Source organism: Vanacampus margaritifer, chromosome 19 (assembly GCF_051991255.1).
Source record: "Vanacampus margaritifer isolate UIUO_Vmar chromosome 19, RoL_Vmar_1.0, whole genome shotgun sequence".
Lineage (NCBI taxonomy): Eukaryota > Metazoa > Chordata > Actinopteri > Syngnathiformes > Syngnathidae > Vanacampus > Vanacampus margaritifer.
Genome location: NC_135450.1, coordinates 6,423,943 through 6,440,859, shown reverse-complemented (window position 1 = coordinate 6,440,859; position 16,917 = coordinate 6,423,943). Strand labels below are relative to the sequence as shown.

General features: G+C 39.3%; 1 protein-coding gene across 1 annotated transcript in view; it reads right to left on the bottom strand.

The window, feature by feature from the left end:
• The window catches only part of LOC144039444 (forkhead box protein N3-like), a 79,097-nt gene extending 65,582 nt beyond the window's left edge, over positions 1 to 13,515 (bottom strand). The window contains exon 1 of the mRNA XM_077552791.1: positions 13,085 to 13,515. The gene's annotated coding sequence lies outside the window, so the exon portion shown is untranslated. The remainder of the gene's footprint in view (positions 1 to 13,084) is intronic.
• Between the last annotated feature and the right edge of the window lie 3,402 nt (positions 13,516 to 16,917).

Below are 16,917 nucleotides of genomic sequence, written 5' to 3'. Positions count from 1 at the left end.
CACTTTAAATATTTACATTTTTACGCTGATGTAAACACAGATCCCAGAAAGCCGACCCCATTATTCAATTGTTGGAAGCGGAATTTTCTGTCAGAGTTAACACATTAGGCAGGCAAATGCTGTGAAAAGAAGTCACAAAAAGGGTGGGGGGAGGTTGGGTCACCTTCATTGATCAATATTTACTTGCATTTGATATTTTATTGATTATATAAAAACTAGTTATTATACAATTAATTAAAATGAAAATGAAAAAGCTAACAGACTGAAATGTAAAGCAATGCCCAATTAATACTGCTAGAAATGATAACTCCAAAGCCAAATGAGATACAGTAATAAAATGAAGCATGAGTTGCACTGTGTCAGTAATTTAGCCCAGTGCACAATTAAGCTGATAAGTTGCTTCGGAACGATTAGCCTCAGCACGATATGCAAATCAGTAAATAACCACTTTTATATTTCGGTAGCTTGGCGGCATGGAGAAGGTCTTTACTGTTGTATATTGTGTGTCCGTGTCATTCTGTGTCATCATTGGCCTTATTTACGCTTTTATTATTTGTTGTACTATATACAATCTAGTTAGCTAATGTTTTCTGCTTCACATTATTATCATTAATACTCAAAAATTGGATGGCATTTCTTTTGTAAGGGTATGCAAACCACCGATGGAGGGGGCGCCATATAAAATCTCGTCTAGGGGGCCACATTGCGCTCTGCTGTGGGTGTTAATCAAACTTAGAAAGTGCACTGTACTGTGGATTCATTAGAAAAAAAGCTAGCTGCAGTGGAGAGCACCGTAAACCCTATCTCCAAGAATGACCATCACACGCTTACACAAGCTTGCAATTATGCACACACACACGCACGGGCATTTGGGTGCTTACATCATATGGGAAGGTATTTTCCCCCCCTTACATTGCCAGGGAACAGGCCCACGCATGGACACACAGACGCTGACTAAGGCTCTAGGACTCCTGGTGGTGGGGGTGCAGCGCGCGTGTGTGGGTGCGTGTATATATTTACTTTAGTCGTGTGTGTCGGTTTGGCGTACTTTTGCATAACAAACACATCATTCGGTTCATCATTTCTATCGAATGTAATGAAGGTTGTTTGATACCACTTTTTTTCAGACCAATACCAATACGAGTGCTCAACTTTTGAGTACACTCTAAAAACCCAATTATGGATCAAAAATAGACCGATCCACTCTATGGATCAATTTGACCCAACTTCCTGGGCTTTTTTTTATAAAAAATGACCCAATTTTTTTACCCAAGCAAAGGATCTGACCAATATTTATGACTTGTTTTACACTAAAAGATTCATTTCTTGACTCATAGTATAGTATAGAATCGGTCCATTTTTGACCCGTGTTTTTAGAGTATAGTCACCGATAACAAGTGTCGATATCACTAGTCCTTTTGATATATAACATTTCCCCCAACAACTGACCAAAAGACCTGTCTATATCCCAATATACAATTTTTCATTAAACTTACATGAACATAATGAACAATTTTGATTCTTCTAATTCCTAATTTTTAGTTTCTGATCGTAAAAAACGGCCAAAAGTCGGAGAACTGATACCTTGAAATAAGGCTGGGTATCAGCTCGATACCGATACCTGGTATCCCTCGACAATTCCTAATTGTAATAATTTCCTACAATGGAATCTGGAATTTGGAACAAAACCCATTTCAATTCAATAGTAACATTGTAACATTTGAACTCCCATTAAAGTGTGATCCATGTTTAAAAAAACGTCTTCTTTTTTTTTTTATTTAGGGATGCAAGTTCCGATACCAGGTAGCGGTATCGCGCCAATACCTGACCTCATATCAAGGAAATGGTACTTGCGCCGGAGGCTGACACAGTTGTTTTACGATCCGAGGCATAGGGCACAGATGTCTGACAGATGCCCATTAAGAATTTGTTTAGTTATTTAAATTAATTTGATTGTGTGTGTTATATACAAAATATGTATTTTATGAAAAAATTGAATAAATATGATAAAAATTGCTATTCATTTCATGCCTTTTTAAGGAAAAATGCCACATGAGATATAAGTCTTTCTTCAAAGTTATGTCATTTTGGGGGGAGGTGGGGGATTTTATGTATCACAAAGACTAGTGGTATCAACACTTGGTAATGGTTAAGGCTGGGTTTAAACATATCAATTCATCGAAGTGATTTTCCTTTTCATAGCCCAATATCGATTCATAAAACCATAAATTGATCCGACGACGTTTTCCCATAAATTCATGCGAAAATAGAGGCCTAAATGTTTTTTTGTTTTTTTTGTATCTTGCAATTTTCTTGCAATTTACATTCCACAAAAGTATAAGTGTTTTGTCATATTTACGAAAGACCTGACTTTTTGCACTTCAAAACAATTTAGAATATTTGTTATTTATATTTACAATTATTTGAAAAAATATATATACGTGCGTGAAATCCTTAACTGAATTAAAAAAGAATTGTGAATCGAATCGGGCCCTTGTGAATCGAACCAAATCTGTTTTGGAAATCTGAATCAACACCATAGTCTCGGTATCGGTCAGTACTGAAGAGTTCAGCACTCGTACTGGTATCGGTCTTGGATTGTCCTGTATGGATACATGAAATGAATTTATATTTGTGAAATGGTAATAAATCAGTGTTAATTTTGACAAGAAATCTTAATTTTGTTTTAGTTATAGTCTTTTGACTAAAATTATTTAAAGTTTTAGTTATAATAGTCAATATTTTCCTTTAGCAAAAATTTCAACTTTTATACAGAAAATTATAACACACCTATTTGTAACTGTATTTTAACACGCGAGACACATTTAATACAACGGTGTCTTTATTGTTTCAATGAAACATGTTGAACTGACAATAATATAACTTACTTTTCACCTAAATAAAAAAGTGCATAATTGCTTGAGATTAATCTTACAGCTGCACAATGAATGTAAACATGTTTGAACATTAAATAAAGTGCTGTGAACACTGAACAGTTTCTGAGTGGTTCTTTTCTCCCAACCGCGTTTCGTTCCTTCTGATTGAATTGTGTGAATTTTCGTCACTGTTGTTTTCATTTTCGTTTTAGTCATTGACAAAATTGTCAGTAAATTTTTGTTATAGTTATCGTCTCAATGAATGGCTTCTGCTTTAGTTTTTGTTTAATTTTCGTCTGGAAAAAAAAATTCAGGGCGAAAAATATATCGAAAATTTTTCTTTGACCAAATTATCACTGGTAATAAATAGGTCTGTTCAATGTGCATGGTTCTGTGGCTTGTGGAAATGATTTGCGGTTTAGTCTTCGTGGAAACATCATGACCGTGATTATTCCTTTGATAGGAGATTCTGCTTTTAATTTGTAAAAAGTCTGTGTAGAACTTCAACTTGAGTGAGTGTTGTGATGAAAGTACTCGATTCAGAAACTGTTTAAGTGTGGAATTATTTGCTTTCGGTTTGTGGTTTGAGGTTAGAGCAAGTTAGTGGGACAAGATAATGGAAAGACAAACCGTGTTTGTTGTGTGAGTGTGTGTGTGTGTGTGTGTGTGTGTGTGTGTGTGTGTGTGTGTGTATGTGTGTATATATACATTTGTTAAATGCTCCCATTTAGCCATCCACTTGATGGGTTACGTGCAGAGCTTGGACATTAATGCCCAAAGAACAAACCAATCCATTAAAAACACGACACAAACAGATCCACATTTCGTGTCTACAACAAAACTCCAACTGTGAGCTCAAAGAGTTATTTTGGTAGATCGCCATAAAAGGCTAACCGACATATCCGCACTCTCTTTTTCTGTGACGTAGTGTGATGCTTTTCTAAAATAAGAACCGGGCGGTCTGTCAAATCAACACCGCATCTTCTCCGTCTCCCCTCCGCATTGTTGGCTTTCACTGAATGAGAATCTAGAAAAGGTCAAACGGCCACAGATGAAGGTCAATAAGGGGATGGAGTTACCAGCTGAGAGACAACAGGGGTATCAATTTCAAACAAGAGCCACTCAAAAGGGGCTGAATGAGTCTGTAACCTATGTGTGTGTAACAAGGACATCAGTCAACATGCTGCTGGGAACTTTGGACCAAAAAGAAAGACAAGTCACTTTAATGGGGGCCGAAGCAGGGGAGGAATAAACAGATGAAACAAATCAGAAGGTTTCTGAGGTCATTTTTGTCCTCACACGTGATTATTCGTGAATCAGCACACAAACACCCTCTGTGTATGGCTGCATCCATTTGTGACATCACTGTAGCTAGCCAGAAAGACGAGGCAACTATGAGAGCGCCAGTCTGACGTCACCCCATTCATTCAATGTCAATTACGTAATCTCGAGGTCCAACGCCTGCAGGACACGCGCGCCATGAGTCTGTGTGTGTGTGTGTTTTTGTGATTGCTTGCAGGGCAAGAACACATAATTGCAATCTCATGTGTGAGAGGAAACATAAAAACCAGGCATTCTGATGACATCATTAGCACAGAGGCAGGCTGGCGTGAGTGCTGTGGCTGTGTCACGGTGGGAGCGTTTGGGGTTGAAGAGGAGGAGTTCACATCCGACCCGGCCAGAGGAGTTATGCAACACATGTCCAAATTCTACAGACGCGAAAAGGCTTTTTTTTCCCCAGCCATTTTTCTGCATCTTCAATCTACACTTAGTGTGCATTTTTCTGTAACTTTCTTTTAATGCAGTGGTTCTTAACCTTATTGCAGGTACTGAAATTCACCAGTTTCCTATGTGCATTCACTGAATATGATTTTTTTTCCCCCAAATTCAAGACATTAGTATAGGGTTTAAATGTTATCCAGATGAACAGGGACAGTTGTTATCGAAACTGTCTCTCTTCACCTTGAATTCAGAAAGCATTGTGTTGTATTCCAAATCCCATGCATCTTAACTCAATTGCTCCCAAAACGTATACATACGTTCTATTATACAGTTTTAGGGGCGGGGGGGGTGGGGGGGGGTTAATGCAAGAGCATATAGAAGGCTTCAATGCAGTCTCTGAACTGAAGAGAATGCATGAAGCAATGGTAGTTATTACAAAACGGCCAGCAGGGGGCAACAGAGTATAAAAGATCAACCAGGGTCATAGTTGCAAAAAGCTGCCCACTGTTTTAAACAGATTTGTGAATAATGATTAAACCTAGCTACATTCTAATGCTAATTGCTGAAAAAACGGAAATAGATAGAAATATTTTCTTTTTTCCTGATGAAAGACAAGTTTCTAATCTTACTTTTGGTAGGTTCCCTGTATTTTTATAGCAATAGAACACAATATTCTCTGGGCCTTGCAAAATCAGTAAGCAAAAACAGCAGAGGCTCTGGAATTGAACCCTGTGGAACACTATACGTTCTGTTTTGTACGGTATTTTTTCACGACTATAAGGTGCACTTAAAAGTCTTAAGTTTTCTCAAAAATTGACAATGCGACTTATAGTGAAGTGCGCCGAGTTCCAAAATCTGTAAATGTTGTTGTGCAACTTTAGTAAGCGCTCCGCTTGACTTTCTGTGTGGGAGCATCTCTGCCGAGTGCTCCAACACAGACAGTCAAGTGCAGCCGTGCCGGCATATTGCTTATATACAGGAAGCCCTGCCCTTTTTGAGGACTGGCAGGCATGAGAACCCGAAAGACTCAACTGAAAGATGGCGTGAGTCTATTGGGTTCTCATGCCTGCCAGTCCTCAACCAGGGCCGGGTTTCCTGTGTATAACATACAATAGGACGTCTTGGTGCTAGAGCGAGTTACGCCACAATTTGTGAATGGATTGTGGATGCTACCTGGTCTAAACATGTCTGCTTGCACTAATCGAGCTTTCGCAAAAGCCGGTATCATTTCTGAGGAGCCGCACTGACCAAGACTCACTCTGACAATACTACAATGACTAGAGGGAACCTGGCGTGTTTGATGGAGAACTAGCCCAGCTGTTTGTTTCAGATACAGAAGATGAGGACTTTGAGTGATTTGTGGACGAGGGTTGATCAAAAGTAACATGAGTACATTGTTAAACACTTCAAGTATAACCGAACTCACTGTTTACATTGTAAAATACTTCAATAAAGTAGAACCAAACTCAGATTGGCTCCGCTGCATTTTTAGCGTGAAAGCATGCTACTATATGTTTTGAGCTAGCGTATAATTAACTGTTACTGCGCCCAATAGTGCCTTATGTGTGTGTTAAATACAGAAATAGCACCAGTAACTGAACCTGTGTCTTTTAATATGAAGCGCCTTATGATCGTGAAAATGCGGTATGTGAATTCAGCCAATTGTGTTTTTTTTTTCTCTTTTTAAAGACAATAAGCTTTGTATTTACTTTTACGAGTTTTGGTTCCACATCCTCAGAAGGATTGTAAAGGTAAATACAAATCTTAGTGTCTTTAAAAAGAAAAAAATGACTGACTGTCTAACTAGAAGACAACATGAAAGTTTTTACTCATATATGTGAATTTGTACTGCACATTTTTGTCCGACCACTTTCTTTTTTTGCTCAACATAGTATGAAGGGATTACAATAACAAAGAAATCACACAACGTACCATCACAATAGCCACAAGTAAACGACTGAGCGCACCAAATTCACCTGCAGCCAATGATAGCCAAGCTATACACATCATCATGGAACAGGTGTGTCTCTGCCGAACCCCTGAGACTGACTCATCGAACCCCTGGGATTCGATCGAACTCAGTTGAAGAACCACTCATTTAGTGGTTATAATTAAAGTAAAAAATTCAAACGCAAGCACTCAAGCATAATACTGAAATGCACACTCAATTTTTCACACGCACGCATGCACACAAACTCTCATAAACAAAGCTTCCTAAGGACAGGAAATCCTTCCGCCCACGTCCCCGCGTTGCTTGGCAACCGCAGCAGCGTCATTCTGTGCATTCCTCTGCCACGGAAAACAATACGCACAAACAACATTTCCGTGAACTCTGCAGCGCCTTTAGAAGCACCTAAAAGTAGGCCAAGGCTGAGGAGGCTGACGCTGATGCCCTCCAATTTGTCTGTTATGGATTTATACCAAACATGACATCACCTCCTGTAAACATAAAACCCCTTCTCTCTGTTTGTGAGCTCTATTTTTACACTAGCTGACGTCTTTTAATGCTAGTGTGTGTGGGTCTGTGTTCATGCATGTGTGTATTTGTGTATCACTATGCGAGGTTGCGGCGTCTAAGTGGGGAGGTGATTTTTCGGCCTGTGGCCTGTCACTGTCTGTTTCATATCAACAGAGGACCTATTGAAGACTATTAGAACCTCGGGGATACAAAGGACCATTATTCTTTAAAACTATCTTGATCACTTGGCCACACTGTTTTTCCACTGCAGTGCTAAAAGATTGATTTAACTTGATGCGCTTTGTTTTAAACAAAGATAGAAACTAGACTAGCTAGCATTATTGGGAACAAATCTAAAGAGCTGGAAGCCACGATCAAGCTGGTGTTTCCACAATGTGTAAGATATATGGCAATAGTCTTAGCTCATTTTCCTTTACATTCTATGCATTGTTTTATACCACAAAGAATGTGGACAATTCTCTGTTGACCAATCAACTGACAGCAGTATGTCCAGCTTCACCCTTGACAAGCACACTCAAGTCAAGTAACTACTGTAAATTGTGACCTGATAAAGTGGTAATTACCCATACGTTTTCAAAAGATTATATTTCAAAGCTGTAATTGAAATACAGTGAAACTGTGAAACCATCATATTTTTGCTCAAGGTTAAATAAATATAGGGTGACCAGACGTACAGCCAAATTCCAATAGCTGCCCAGTACCGGGCACAAAAAGATTGGATGATGGTGACTGCATTGACTATTTACAACTGTTGAACTGTCACCCGATAGATTTGCTATAAATAGTTTCTGGGGAGAATTTACTGTATATTTGATTTACCGGTTTTTAACTCATTCACTCCCAGCCATTTTCACTGAAGTAACCCCCTTCGCTCCCTGCTGTTTTACTGGATTTTGACAGATTTTGCAAGGCCCACAGAATATTGTGTTCTATTGCTATGATGAAAACATGGAACCTGTCTCCGTTTTTCAGCAATTAGCATTAGAATATAGCAAAATGGCATCATTATTCACAAATCTTTTTAAAACTGTGAGTAAATGAGCTTTTTTGCAACATGGCCCTGGTCAATCTCTTTTACTCTGATGCCACCTGCTGGCCGTTTTTGTGATAACTACCATTGCTTAAACAATTCTCTTCAGTTCAGAGGCTGCGTCAAAGCTTTCTGTATGCTCAAGCATAAACAAATAAAAACATTTTAAAAACATATAAATACGTCTTTGGGAGCATGGTAATATTTAGAATAGAACATATTTATATGTTTATTGGGAGAAAATTAGTTAATTTTGAAAATGTGATCACCCTAGATTACTATCATACCATCAGAATCTTATACAAACCCACACCTCGCTAACAGAAGTACAAGATAACACTGTGCAAGCTAGTTTATCATGTGTCGTTCATCACCTAGCTGAAACCGTCGTACGTCAGTGCTGTTGTAAACCAAACTATCCTGAAAAAGGGGATTTTTGGGGCAATTATTTTGGAATCCTTTAGCAAAGGAAATTCTATAAAATGCATCCGCTAGCAGATGACAATTTTTTACTGACGCGCTAAACACTGCAAGTACAATAGCATGCAAAATTACATTTTACCTGCATACATGATTTAAGACAATGACAAAATCAGTGATGTTCACTGAAAGAAGATTTAACCTTTTCTGAGATATGTATCATCGGCTCTTGTATTGCAAATACCACAACGCAATATGGCAGTGTAAATCATTGGTGTCTAGTTGGTAGGCTATGCAATTAACCGTAGCGTTTTGCCTGGCAATGAGGATCACATTACAGACGACCACAAGACACAGGACATGTCAGAGAAACTCATTCTGGGCCAATATGGGAATAATATATTACATGGGAAGTTCAAAATTGCTGGAAAACTTGGCTTGGCTAGTCAGTTGATGAATAAAAGGATAGATGTTATAGCAGACGATTGTGTTTTTTATTTTTTATTTTTGCTTGCTATGTGACCCACTGCTCTGCTTGATGTTGTTTTAGACTCCACTATCACTCACTTCTTAGGTTTCCAATCTGTAACATTGCTCTACAACCAGCGGCTAACTGTACTCTGGGGTTGCTGTGTAGGAACTAATAGAGTTAAGCTGACCCACTCAGTTTGCAGTTGTCATAGCGACCAAGGTCATAGCATAGACGCAAGGATTTACAGTTGTAAAATATAAGATGAGTGGAACCTCTGGTAAAAAGCACAACATCTTCGTGCTCAGAGTCACAAGGGAACAGGTCATCGGTACAGTTTGAGATATAAAACATCACCAATGGATGGATAGGTGCTGTGGTCTAAGGGGAATATGCATTATTAGAAATGCAGTAAATGTGATGTGAGGTATGTTTAGGTTTAAATGTGACCTTGGGTAGCACTACACTGTGATAACTTTTATTGCTCTCTTCTGTTCTCTTCAAACATCTGAGCCTCAATAATTGCTTCTACTGATGACATCTGGGAGTTGTGAAAATTATTCCATCAAGAGCAACGCAGCTCATGAGATTTCCATCAAAACGCAGAATGCAATGATTTTTTTTCCCTGATGGGTGTGAACCATGTCTTTAATTAGTTTTACTATATTTGGTGCGCTTGAATCCATAGGGAATCAAACCCTTGACAACAGCGCAGGCTGAGTCCTGATCAAGAATTCTGAAGGAAAAGTACCTCACGCTCCTTTGGATGAACTGTGTCTGTTTCTTTGCTTTCGCTGTGGAACACAATAGCAGCTGTCAGCATAGCAAATGCAGACTTGACTTGAGTGTGACTCATTTGAGAATTTTCAAATCAAATTTAAAAAACATGGGGGAGCCACAGACGAAACAGTGGAATGTTTATTTGTAGCCACTAGATCACATGCATCATATACACAAACACCCACTTGGTGCTTTTACTCAACATTTTCAGTGGTGATTCCAGGGAAGCTGAAATTCACTAAAACTCGTGATCAAACGTGAGCCTAGGAAAAAAAAACAAAAAAAACATGGAGGCGGACTATCTTTGCCATCTGCTCGGAATAGTTGGCGATGAAGAAAAAAGGGAAAAGTATTCTTCAAGCACGACGGAAACTCCTTCGCCCGAGAATGCACATTTGGAGCAATGTCCTGCTTGATCATCATCTAATGTATCAAATTATTGTTATTCTAAGATTTCTTGTGTTCAGACAAAATGCGTTTTGGAGGGGGTAAAATTATTAATATTATTTATGCATTAATTTTTTGTCTATTTCTGTACTGTACATTAAGTGTGTGTGACTATTAAGAAAAGCATTATATACATTTGGTTTATCATTGTTTTATTGTTATAAATACCTATGTGTAAACATGCTGAATACCCTTAAATATATCAAATATAATATATTGGAACTAAAACCTAAACTCCGAAATTCATATATTTAAAAAAAAAAACATAAATAATATAACTAGACAAAGTGCAATTTCCGCAGAAATTGCATGTGAATGCTGAAAAGCTGAATGTTAAGATTTAAATGCATGTGCTTATGAAGTAAATTGAAAGATAAATTATGAAAGTAATAAAATGTGGTCCAACCAGTCTTTGAACCCAGGTACTCCGTGATGGAAGGCAATTACTCTAACCACTGAACTAACTTAAAATGGCTAATAGAGTATTTACTTTGAAATGTGGCATCTGATGCTAAACACTAACATGCATTTAATCATTTCAGTGAAATGATATCAATTTCCTGATATGATCAGTCAGTTGGTATACATGTGTACCACTTAAGATAAGATAAGATAAGATAAGATCCACTGATCCACTGTCACACCCAGCTAAGTGGGGCGAAATTTGTTCTCAGCATTTGACCCATCCCCTGGGGAGCGGTGAGCAGCAGCAGCGCCGCGCTCGGGAATCATGTGGTGATCTAACCTCCCAATTCCAACCCTTAATTCTGAGTGTCAAGCAGAGTGGCAATCGGTCCCATTTTTATAGTCTTTGGTATGACCCGGCCGGGAATTGAACCCACGACCTCCCAGTCTCAGGGCGGACACTCTAACCATAATGGAAATGGATATTTCAGCAATTTACAGTCAGAGGTAGGATTTGAACCTATAACCTCCTGGTTACTGGACTATGCAGTTTACCAAGTGCGGCACTGAGCAGTATCACAGAACTGGTAATGATGATCAGTTGTATGTATGGAAGTGGGCGTGGAAAGTGGGACTTACAAAAAGTTCAATGTCAGTCCCATTGAAAATGAATGGGGAAAAGTTGATATTTAACGTTAAATTGTGCCAATACTGTAAGTAATGTGAAATCAGACGATATATATCCCGGAAGATGTGAATTTTTGAAGCAAGTTTAAATTTCAGCATTCCCACAAAGAATGAATAATATATATAAAAAAAATAATTAAAAGAATATATTATTTTTTTTCCCCATTGCACTTCAGACAAGTATTCACGGTTCATAGATCACAGCAGACCAGACCACAGTAGTGGGGCGTAAACAGTGTAGTTCCAGTCACAAATGATACAATCAGAAACATCAAAACAGCCATTTTTGAGTATTTACTCTGAATAAATCATGCCCTGGCATCCAAGAAGCCGTCTGATGCTTTTATCCAAACACAGACTATTCAATTCATTCACACATGAATTATAGATCCATAATAGGCTGCTTTAGCTGTGTTAGGGGAATCCGACAAACAACACTTGTAGTGAGAGCACTAACCCTCTGAGCCATCCATACCAATTATCTGTGTCTAGGGTGGAGTCTGAATTCAATATTCAATTTACACAACTTAATCTCACATCAGAGATTCCGGCTGAAAAAGTGCTGCCGTCTAAAGAATCATAAAAACACTATGAGATGCTGAAAAAGAGGCGATATGTGCTAGCTGAACGCCGCGCCACAGGGGTGTCCATTGAGAGACACCAAGAGGTGGAGAGGTTGAGAGCTCCATTGAGCGCAGCCATGGGGGGGTCAATATGTGAATGAACGCTTGCCATGGAGGTGAATTATGAATGAGCGGCACTCTGAGCACTCCTGGAGGGAGCACGTCAGGCCCTGTCTCCTTCATTCCATCTCCGCCTTGCCTTTTTCCTCCTCCTCCTGTCCTAAAATCTCGACCCTCCCTTCTGTGTTCATCTCTCGCCAAGGGGATTACTCCTCACATCTGCCTTATTTTTTGGTCATCTGATCGCTTTTCTCTCCTTCTTTTCTCCACACCAGGAGACGTTAGACTCCTTAGCACATCTCACATGGACACACGGAAGCAAAAGATAATACAAAAGCAAACAGCCCTGCACGTGCAGAGGAAGGGGGGCATGCATCAAGTGAAACGCTCTCAGGCACTGACACACACACACTCACATTTCTCCCAGCTGTTCTGATGGCCACAGAGCTTGAGAGAATGTGTGCGTGCGTGTGTGCGTGTGTATTCGCGTGTGTGTAATCCAATGTGCTGCTGCTCAGCCTGTGCCACGCTTGCTCCTCTGTTGCTGTGCGTTTGATCAGATCTGCCTCCCTCAACCTGTTTGCTGTCTGACATACACACACACACGCACGCGCGCACACACACATAGAAAAGAGAGAGAGATGCTCCTACAAGTTAGGAAGCTGCGTTCACTGTCACTCACTGTCACTCAAGTTTCCGGAGAAAAGAGTATTCATTCTTTCAAGGGTGACATTATAACAGAAACTCAAAACACATGAGTGAGTGTAAGTGTTTGTGGAGTGGTTAAATTAGCTACTTGAGCTTACTTGAGTTCCTAGCAGGGAAGTGAGTGTTTAGTTTGTTGTGGTAGTACTAGTAAGTATCCGCTCCTTTGGACCCCTTCACTCCAGTTTACCGTGGTCAGCTCTCTTTACACTTTACAGCCCCCTCTGTTTAGAGCATATGGAAAGAACAGCCAAAAGACTATACTTCGCACACACTTTAAAGTGACCCCCTCGCTCACACACCTCCACTGCTCCCTTTACAGCAGCGCGTGTCAACCTCACACGTACCCTCGCACACAAACCAAAAGAGCCATAAAGTCACCTTAGAATCCTGCTGCGTTCCAGGCGAGCCGCTTTTCACTCTCTTCCTATCCTCTGTCAGACTTTTCACCCTCCGTCCTTCCGTCTTTCCTCCCGTATATCCGTCTGTGTCTCCTCGCTCTCTCCGTCCCCCCTCTTCGCCTCGGCGCTCGGTCACTTCCCAGCGTTTTTCCCGAGTCCCTCCATGTCCGCCCCGCCAGTCGTCTCTACAGCCGAACGAGCGCGTACGCACCTACACGCGCACGCGCACACACACACGCACTCACACGCATACACACACGCGCACACGAGCCGCTACGTTCCGATGCGCTCTCTCTCTTTCTCTCTTTCTCTCTCTCTCTCTCTCTCTCTCTCTCTCTCTCTCTCTCTCTCTCTCTCTCTCTCTCTCTCTCTCTCTCTCTCTCTCTCTCTCACTGCGCTCTTCCACTGACGAGCTCAGTGAGTGTTTGCGCACGCGTGTATGTGCGCGCGTGGCTATGTGCGTGTTGGTTTCTCTGCTCTGCCTTGCCCCGCCAACAGCAGCGGACTTCCCACGAAAGTCAGCCCCGGGTCCTAACGCCAGTGAAGTTCACTGAAAGAATGCGATTGTGAAGTCTGGGTCAGGGACGTTTCTAGCTCATTTTGGGGGTGCTCAAATACACCTAAATACACCCTTTACATTTAAACGATTATCACTTTTCTGTATGCACTTTTATAAACAAGCTATAGGGGTGTATTCAAATACAGTACTTTGTTGAAATGTAAAATCTTGACACCAAAATTATAGTGCACCCCCAAACTCAAGATTTAGAAATAATAATAATAATAATAAACAAATGGGGAACACAAACCAATACATATATTTATGAAAAACAGAAACAGGTAAGGTATCTTTTTTCAGTTGTTATCATTAGGTAATTTTATAAATACAAACTGTTAAAATGTGTGTCCAGTAATATTTTTTTCTTCAGTGTAAGCGCTACGCAAGGTAATAAAAGAGGGACACCATTTTGTGTGATGGGGAGTTTTCATAATTTTTCCAAGTTATTAAAACTTGAATTGTAAATTTATGAAGAAATTCATTTTTACTTTTGAATGTATGTACATTTCACTGTCTGTAATGCTCTTATCTTCACTTAAAGCTGTTCTATGGAGAAATTTGCCCCAAAATATATTTACAATAGCATTTATATTTGACCATTTATGACTTGAACAACTTCTTATTAGCAGAGTAACACTTAGCTGTTCACAATACTCCTGCATGCCCCTGGCCAATAGTTATCGGACTAGATTTGGTTCGAATTTCCCATCATCTGTCTGTGGATGTGACGTCATGCGTGCATTGTGTATGTGAAGAAGGGAGTGTGTAGTTTCATTTTTCATCCACACGTGGCAGTAGCGATCCAAAATTCAATTTCCTGCATTGAGCAGCAAGGAGTTGAATCTGTACTTCTACTTTTTTTTAGTACCTGTACTTACTAAATTGAGTTTTTTCACAAATTGATGCATAACAAGGTGTAAAGATTTATGGATATCAGAAACGGCGCAAAACCGCAGCTCGGTTGGGAGGGTAGAGCCAAATCATAAACCTGTGTAGCCTCAGTTAAGCCCCTCCAGCATTCTTTTTGATATTCTAAAATATGTCTATAAATTATTTTTCTCTATCCCACTCTACTCTCCCCAACTCCAAATATTGAGACTGTGACATTTAACCATACATTTTATTTTTTAGAAACACATTAGTCATTAGAGTGTTAGATTTTTGATAGTAGAGTGAGTCATCTTCCCTACTGAGTCAATCTTTGGTGCAGCGAACCTCTTCCTCATTTCTCCTCCCCGCCCTTCTCCTCTCCCTCCCTTCTCCCACAGAGCGTCATCAAGTTGCCATAGTAACGGCCTGCCTATGGGAGACAGAACAGATCATTATGGAGCATGGGACCCAGAAAATGAAGGACATGATTTTTTTTCCTTGAGAACGCAGGAAGTGGGAAAGCTTGACCACTTTCTGTGTTAAACAGCCAGAGCAGCTCAAGTGAGGGAAACAAAATTTAGAGGGCAAATAAGAGTCCTTGTGCTCCATTAAAGCCCTTGAAAAATATATATTATGCATATCCACTATCCAAGCATGCTGCTAAAAATACACCTGATTTGATTACCGGATCTAAACAATCGCCTAGGAAACGGTTCTTTTAAAATTACTTTGAATGATTCCTAATTCATTTGTCAAACAACATGCCTATGAAAACCTGCAGTAAAGCACCCCAAATGTGTTGTCACTGTATTAACGGGTGGGAAAGTCCAAAGAGAAAAAAAATGCACTGCAGCAAATTAGAGAAAAGAGAAGGAAGCACAAAACGCAACATGGGAACCTGTAATGCTGGGTGAGGATCAAAGAGAATTTGTGAAGGGAAGAAAAACATTGCTTGAGTTGTCAAACACACTTTCACCTTCCCTTAATATTAGTGGGAGGTCGAGTGTTTTTCGTGTTTGTAATGTGAGGTTAGAGGCTGTGTGTAACGGATATCACTTTCATATTAAACATTTTATTTCGATTGTTGTTTTAGGGGTCAAATGGCCTGTCATTGTCACCGTATGATTTTTGTACTTTTGGGGCCATGAATTAGGAAATAGCACAAAAAAATGAAAATAAAATAAAATAAAAAATTTAAATTGCCTTTGGAAAACAATGACTGCTGCGGCTGTTCTAAAGTCACTCGTAATTATATTTTTCTACCTTATTGATCCCAGAGAGTCTTGATCATGAATATATCCATTCAGAGACTGGGGACAAGATTCATAACAGCAGTAGCTCCGGGCAAGGTCTAACAAATGAGAATCTGTTCTGTGTGCCTGTGGTACACAGCATGTCATTTATCTCTTTTTTTTTTCTTTTTTTTATTAGCCCAGGTTATATAAAAGTCAGTGTTCACAAATATTCTGAAGTTGAACCATGGCAGAGCTCAAAAGTCCCTTTTCTGTCAAGCAGTAAAGTTTGTGTCAGTACAGCAGTAAAGTGTTTTTACCTTGTCAAGTGTAAAATGAAACAGGCCATTTTCACTTGTAATGGCACTTTTTTTTAAGGGTACCAGCTACATAACAGTAACCTAAAAACTGTCACTTCCATTCACCAATACTAAAAATGCAAAAGAAACCATGATTAAAAACACAAACTGCTGGGATTCCTTTATTTACAACCAGGCATGTTTATTCTTAAACATGTTCATGCTATGTCTACACTATACTATGCATAGCTGACACACATCACCTTGCCAACTATAGATTCTGCAGTTGAAATGCTATCCGGATCAGGATCTAAACTCCTCGAGGTGACTTAATCTGACGTTCTTGGAAATTTAGCTAAAAGTAGTCACAGTGAATTTACACATGCACATGCTCTAAAGAAAACTTAAAAAAAAAAACGTTTTACCATACTTAAATAAATACAAATAACTTAATCTAACTACTTAAGATGTTTTAAAAGTTGGATTACCGTTGCCTGATTATTTAATAACAATCATTTTTACAACATTTCGAAGCATATCGTATGGATGAATGGAAAATATGTTTGAAAAGTGTCAGAACATACAGTATGTAATTTTTGTTTTAAACTGTGACATTATGACTGCATCTATCTGTCTAACAATCTTAACACCAAAACGGCACTTATTACAAATTAACTTTTGAAAAAAAGAAGAAAAAAAAGACTGATAATTAGGCATTGCATGATCAGGATTTTTCAGCCAATCAGATCAAGTTTGAAAAAAATGATAATCGATCACTGAGTCAATCACAAGATTAGAAATATATCTGTTTAAAAAAAAAAAAAACTTTTTTATCGCGTCACCCACCGCCATT